Source organism: Gossypium arboreum, chromosome 11 (genome assembly GCF_025698485.1).
Source record: "Gossypium arboreum isolate Shixiya-1 chromosome 11, ASM2569848v2, whole genome shotgun sequence".
Taxonomy (NCBI): Eukaryota; Viridiplantae; Streptophyta; class Magnoliopsida; order Malvales; family Malvaceae; genus Gossypium; species Gossypium arboreum.
The window spans coordinates 41,872,150-41,879,196 of record NC_069080.1 but is presented as its reverse complement, the minus strand read 5'-3'; positions in this window follow the sequence as shown (position 1 = coordinate 41,879,196).

The following is a 7,047-nucleotide window of genomic DNA, read 5'->3' as shown; positions in this document are numbered from 1 at the left end:
CCAAAATAACCTCAAGATTTGGTTCAAATTTGGAATCGATGGGATTCGGACATTAGAGACATTTTCACCGAGAGGTATGGAGATATAGCTCACCGATCACCATCCGTGTAGATGAACAGTTGATTCAAGCCATGGTTCGGTTCGGGACCCACTTATCGTTGTTTCACCTTCAATCAAGAAGACATGACTCAACTATAGAAGAGTATGTCGCTTTACTCCGCATCGACAATGTACAGTTCGGCAAAATATATGTGAAGGAGCCTAAGCCGATGACCTTCAAGAAAAAGTTAGTGAGACTGACAGACATGACTGATGCATGGACTGAAAGACAGATAAAGAAGAAGAACGAAACCATTTGCATTCTATGGTCCTCCCTACGAGATTTGACTCGAACCATCGACATCTTTGAAAAGGGTAAATCTATTCGCTGGCCATTTATGGTTTGGTTATTTTCCCAAAGGTTCTCGGACATCTCGAAGTGGTAGTAGTTGATTTCTTCGAAAGGTTAAAACAAGGAGTCAACCCTGTCCCAACCATCCTAGCGTAAACCTTCGTGTCCCCGAGTAGTTGTCGAAGAAAAGGGAGGACGATTTATCGGATCTGTAGCTTGCTCAATGTTTGGATTTTGAGTCACTTCGGAAGGTAGAGCGCACTCCATTCCATATGTTTTCTAAAACATTCTCCCGCTAAAGCTTTCCTCAAGAAAGAATGGCCAAGGAAGTCACCGAGCAATATTGGGTATCGGTCTTCGAATCTTCGGCGAGGATATAACATGGAGAGCACCACGGATTCGTCCTTCGATTCGCTATACAAATGTGGAAGCCAAGATTGGGTACCTTTACTTGGGTTATGGGAGGAGTTGGATATGCTCCGCTATTGGTTCAAAGGCAATTTATTTCACGACAATTCCTCCCATAACCGGAGGATTAGCACGATTCGAGTTCGCTTTTGCGGGTGAAGGATATATGAAGAGAGTCCGAGACACTGCAAAGTCTTGGAAGGAAATTCATTTCATGGAATTAGCTTTGTATGCTGATACCCTTACCCAAGATTACGGTGTATGGAGGAAGCAACGGGTAAATAGTCAGCAAATCTCGTCAACAAACCACCCCATCCAGAATCCTTTCTCGAAGGAAACACCGTCTGAGCTAGAAGTGGCAAGACAAGAATTCGAACGAGAAAAGGCCAAGATGTTTCGGGACCTTAGTGCCCTTCAAGAAGAAAACTATCAACTAAAGATTGAAGTTCAGGTTGAAAGGTACAGAACTGAAAAAGTACAAAGAGAAGCCGAGATTGTGAGAAACGACTTAAGGGACCTTCATTTGGAAAACAAGAAATTAAGAAGCACTATAAAGAATAGCGGGTTGGGCAAGTCGACAGCAGAATGGAAGGAAGAAATTAGCAATATCAAAGAAGGAATGGAGTTTTGGAAGGGAAAAGCAAAGAAAGAGGAAGAAAAGCATGCTGCTACTGATGTGATAGAGTTAAGAAGGAAAACGCCGAGTATGAAATAGTGATCGAGAATTGGCGAATAGTCATCCAACATCAAGAATTAAAAGGAAAACACGAGATCTAGAAAATATACGCAATCTCGTCAACAACAATTAGATAACCTCCCGAAGACTCTAGAAGAAAAGAGTGAGCGATGCGATAGGGACATTCACGCGTATGAAGGAACTCTCAAAGAAAAGAAATGCAACTCGACTTCTTGATCAATGAAATTCGCAGCGGCTATACTAGTTGTTCAATTATCGATGAAGCAAGCTCTCGGTTGCCAATTCCTCCGAGCGAAGATCGAGCATATCGAGTTTTAGAGCAAGTGAAGAAACAAGGCAATGTGGCTAGGAAATTTGTGTAACCGTTGGAAAAATGGAAACTTTGTGTAATAGACTATGTTGATAAATGAAATGCCTAAATATGGGGCTACCTTGAAATTAACACCAATTTTTTGCATTCCTTGCATAATTAACATATTAGCATTTTGACATTCGTGCATTCATTCATGCATTCATCCATACATTGCATATCCCATACTCGATCGTGAAGACAAAATATATAATTCGCAGCTTGTAATACCACAAGATCGGAACCACGTCATCAAGATAAAACGCTACCGACAAAGCTAGAGTGATGGAAGTGAATTCAATGAGAGAATTGAAAGGATGGAAAAGGCTCAAAGAGAATTGCAAGAGCAACTGGCCAAATCGCAACAAGAGACGAGAGACCTAATGGTGAGATATCGAGAGGAATCACTCGAGCAAAGAGATCAAATGGCCAAGATGATGGAGATGAGTTAAAGGAAAAGGACCCATGCGGAGCCCTGACATCGAGGAGTCTCGATCAAGAATTCACCATGATCAGGATCCACTCTATCCCCCAGGATTCACTCCACCACTCGCATATACAACACGAGAGGGTATACTCAAGGGAACCCACTTTGGATTGGAACATCGACCTATGCCACCTGCTCCACCCACTAATTTGGGGCAAGGAATATTCGCGTCAAACCTAGGGGCTAGTCCTGCTAATCCACTAGTCCCAGATCTGGATGACCCAGCAGAGGTAGCCAAGTTGAAATCGGATAACCATGACGCAAAATATAGGGGTCTAGAGAAAAGACTCAAAGCGATAGAAGGCATCAAGTCTTCTCCGCACTAGGTGCCAAAGAACTCAGTTTGGTACCTGATCTGATTTTGCCCCCGAAGTTCAAAGTGCCTGATTTTGAGAAGTATGATGGGACAAGATGTCCAAAGGCGCATCTGGTCATGTTTTGCCGAAAAATGATGGTTATGTGAATGAGGATAAACTACTCATACATTGCTTTCAAGATAGTCTAACAGGTCGACTCTTGGTGGTACAATCAACTTAGTAGAGAAAAGATTCGATCTTGGAAGGACTTGGCGTCGACATTTTGCGGCAAGACAAGCATGTATCGGATATGGTGCCGAACCGTATGACCTTGCGGATGATGGAGAAGAAACCAAGTAGAATCCTTTAGACAGTACGCGCAAAGATGGAGAGATATCTCGGCCCAAGTGGAGCCTCCACTGACTAAGACTGAGATAATGGTCCTTTTCATCAATACTTTGAAAGCACCATTCTATGACAAGCTGGTGGGAAGTGCTACGAAGGATTTTTCGGATATCGTAATATCCGGTGAACTCATAGAGAATGCCGTCAAAAGTTGTAGAATGGAAGGATCAGAAGGCTCAAAGAAAGCAGCAACCGTAAGGAAAAAAGAACCAGAAGCCCACATGGTGGGAACTGAGAGTCGTTACATTCCCAATTCATATCCTAACCAACCCCGACCTCGAAATTATCCACCCCCAAATTTCTATTATCCCCCTCAAACCCCTTACTACCAAGTACCACATCCGTCCTACCCGTATCGCCACCAACAACCAAAGACCCGTCACCACATTCCCACAAAACACTCTACCCACTCAAAGCCAACCCGAAATGAACCAAGACCAACAAGGCCCAATCCAGAGACGACAATTCACCCCTATTCCTCAGATCATATGGGGAATTGTACCCAAAACTTTGGAGAAGCAATTAATATCACCCCATTACATGGCACCCCTTAAACCTCCATACCCGAAATGGTACGATCCAAACGCTAGTTGTGCATATCACGCAGGAAACCAGGGGCACTCTACTGATAACTGTCTTGCTTTCAAAAGAAGAGTTCAAGGACTCATTGACGCGGGTATCCTACGATTCGATAGTGCCAGTAACACCACGGGGAACCCGTTTCCTAACCATACCGAAGGGAATGTGAACACAGTGGGGAAAGAGGATGAATGGAAGGACGGAGATGTGTTTGAAATAATGACGCCTCTACGAAAAATCTGGAAGGTATTGGTTAAGAAAGGATTGCTCACCACTCGATAGAATTTTTGGAGAAGAAGGTCAAAGTTTTTGCAATTTTCATGGATTGTTGGACATGACATTCAATCATGTGAGGACTTTAAAAGGTTACTTCAAGACCGGATGGATAATAAGGAGATCAAGGTCCTTAATAAGAGAGAAGATGCCAATGAAAGAGAAGTATGCGTCTCTGATAGCCAATCATCGGGCCTCCTTATAGTCTTGATCGACCGTTGATAATTTATTACGACGCGATGAGAGAGCCGTTGAAACCACAGATGGTAATTGAAGTACCGTCTCCTTTCCCGTATAAGGACAACAAAGCAGTACCATGGAGATATGATGTTAATATCGTTACACCGGAAGTTGAAAAGTCCAAAGCCATAACTGAAGATGTTGGGGAGGTAGGTCATTTTACTCGAAGTGGACGATACTATTCTAAAGAAGTTGAGCCGGTAAAGAAAAGTAGCGACTCAAAACAAAAGGGAAAGCGATGATGCACGAAGTCGAGGTCGAGCAAGAAATTCCACCCGTGCAAGAAACTAAAAAGCCTGTGAATGAGGAAGAAGCTCAAGAATTCTTGAAATTTATTAAGCACAGCGAGTATAGTGTGGTGGAACAATTGAGCAAGCAACCAAGACGAATCTCGCCTATCTCTCTCGTTAAATTCAAAACCACATCGAATGCTTTATTGAAGGTGTTAAATCAAGCTTATGTGGCCAACAACATATCTGTCGAGAAGCTTAATAGGTGGGTAAACAATCTGAATACGGACAATTTCATCTCTTTTAGTGACGATGAGATACCGCCAAATGGTAGAGGCTTGGTGAAAGCGCGCATATCACGACTCGTTGTAAGGGATACATAATACCAAACGTACTCATCGATAATGGGTCAGCGTTAAATGTTATGCCATTGGCCACGCTTTCTAGAATACCGATGGATTTGTCCTACTTAAGGCCTGTCATTCCACGGTAAGGGCATTCGACGGACGAGGCGCGAAGTCATGGGAAAGATCGAAATCCCTTTAGAAGTGGGCCCTTACATTTATGATGTCGAGTTCCAAGTCATGGACATTACACCTTCTTATAATTGCCTTCTGGGAAGACCTTGGATCCATTCTGCTGGAGCAGTCCCATCATCCCTCCATCAAAAGGTGAAATTTATCATGGATGGCTGTTTGGTCACAGTCGAGGGCGAAGAAGACATTGTCGCATCTATCTCTGCTGATGCGCCATACCGAAGTAAGCAAGGACGCAGTGGAATGTTCCTTCGATCCCTTGAATTCGCAATGCCACTTTCGTTCTTTGAGGAAACAGAATTCCAATGCCAAAACTGTCGAGAAATACCAGAATGGGTGTCAAGTTGACTGTAGGAAGGGGAGCTCGTGCGAGAAGAGGTTTAGGGAGACATCTGCAAGGAATAGTTAGGGCTTTAAAGCCAGTGCACCACAAGGCCCGATACGGTTTGGGGTTCCAGCCTGACATGCGTCAAAGAAGAAGACAGTGGAAGAAAGATCAAGAGAGAAGAATTGCAAGAACTTTGGGCCGAGAACCAGAAGGGGAACCAATAGAGTACTCTCCTTTGTCAAAAACATTTACATCTGTGGGAATGATGTACACTGGACAAGATGATCCATGAAACATACTGGGGTTAATTGAAAGGGGTTTTCAGAATGTCAGTATAAACGTCATTGACAAAGGGGCTGGTGTAAGTAAAGGTGTCTCGAGGATACGCCCTTGTCCCCAGGTTTCAAGTTGAACAATTGACCGCCGAGGAACTTCTTGTAGTTTATAAGTCTTGAGTAATGCTCAAACGTTAACATTCTGTTATGTCTTTAGATATAATAGAATTCTTTTATAAACTGCTCAGATTCGCTCTTTATCATTCAAATGAATATCAATGAAGATGCATTTCGTCATAATCTTTCACATTATCACTAATTTCATAATCATTTTCTCATTTCATAGCCAATCTTTACATTTGCCTCATCCCATGCCATAACATTTCAGTTGTTGGTTTCAATACTTGGATGCCCCTCTATAGTTCCTTTTTTCATTCAACTTTCAGGTGCTCAGATGTCAACAGCATGAACAAACCCGTTACAAGTCCTAAAATCGATTTTGAGAAGGCTGTTTGTTTAGGAGAATTCGAAGCCGAAGAAAATGCTGAAGACTATGTCTCGTCTCCTGATTTGCTAAGAATGGTAGAAAATGAGGATAAACAGATTTTGCCTTATCAAGAATCCGTTGAAACAATAAATCTGGGAACTGAAGAAAGGAAACAAGAAATGAAGATTGGGACTTCTATTTCAGAGAGTACCAGGCATAGTTTGATCACTTTACTCCGCGAATACAAAGATGTTTTCGCATGGTCATACCAGGACATGCCAGGGCTAGATGAAGATTTAGTGGTCCATAAGCTCCCATTAAAGCCAGAATGCAAGCCCATACAGCAAAAATTAAGACGGATGAGACCCGAAATGCTGCTAAAAATAAAAGAGGAAGTCAAGAAACAATTTGATGATGGCTTCCTACAAGCCTCCAAATATCCAGAATGGGTGGCTAACATAGTCCCGGTACCAAAGAAAGATGGCAAAGTACGAATGTGCATGGATTACCGTGACCTGAATCGAGCAAGCCCAAAAGATAATTTTCCCTTGCCACATATTGACACGTTGGTGGACAACACAGCAAAACATTCATTGTTTTCTTTTATGGACGGATTCTCGGGGTATAATCAGATCAAGATGGCCCCTGAGGATATGGAGAAAACTACCTTCATAACAATGTGGGGAACGTTCTGTTACAAGGTGATGCCATTCGGGTTAAAGAATCTTTGGGGCAACATATCGAGGGCTATGGTGACGTTATTCCATGACATGATGCATAAAGAAATAGAGGTCTACGTCGGCGACATGATTGCTAAATCACGAGGGAAGAAGAGCATGTAATGCACCTCAAGAAGTTGTCGAAAGGCTGAGAAAGTTTCAGCTAAAGCTTAATCCAGCCAAATGCATATTTGGGGCTACCTCGGGAAAGTTGCTAGGCTTCATTGTCAGTGAAAGAGGTATCGAAGTTGATCCAGATAAAATAAAAGCCATCCAAGAGTTACCACCTCCAGCACGCAAAAGGAAGTTAGAGGATTTTAGGAGATTAAACTACATCGCCCGATTTA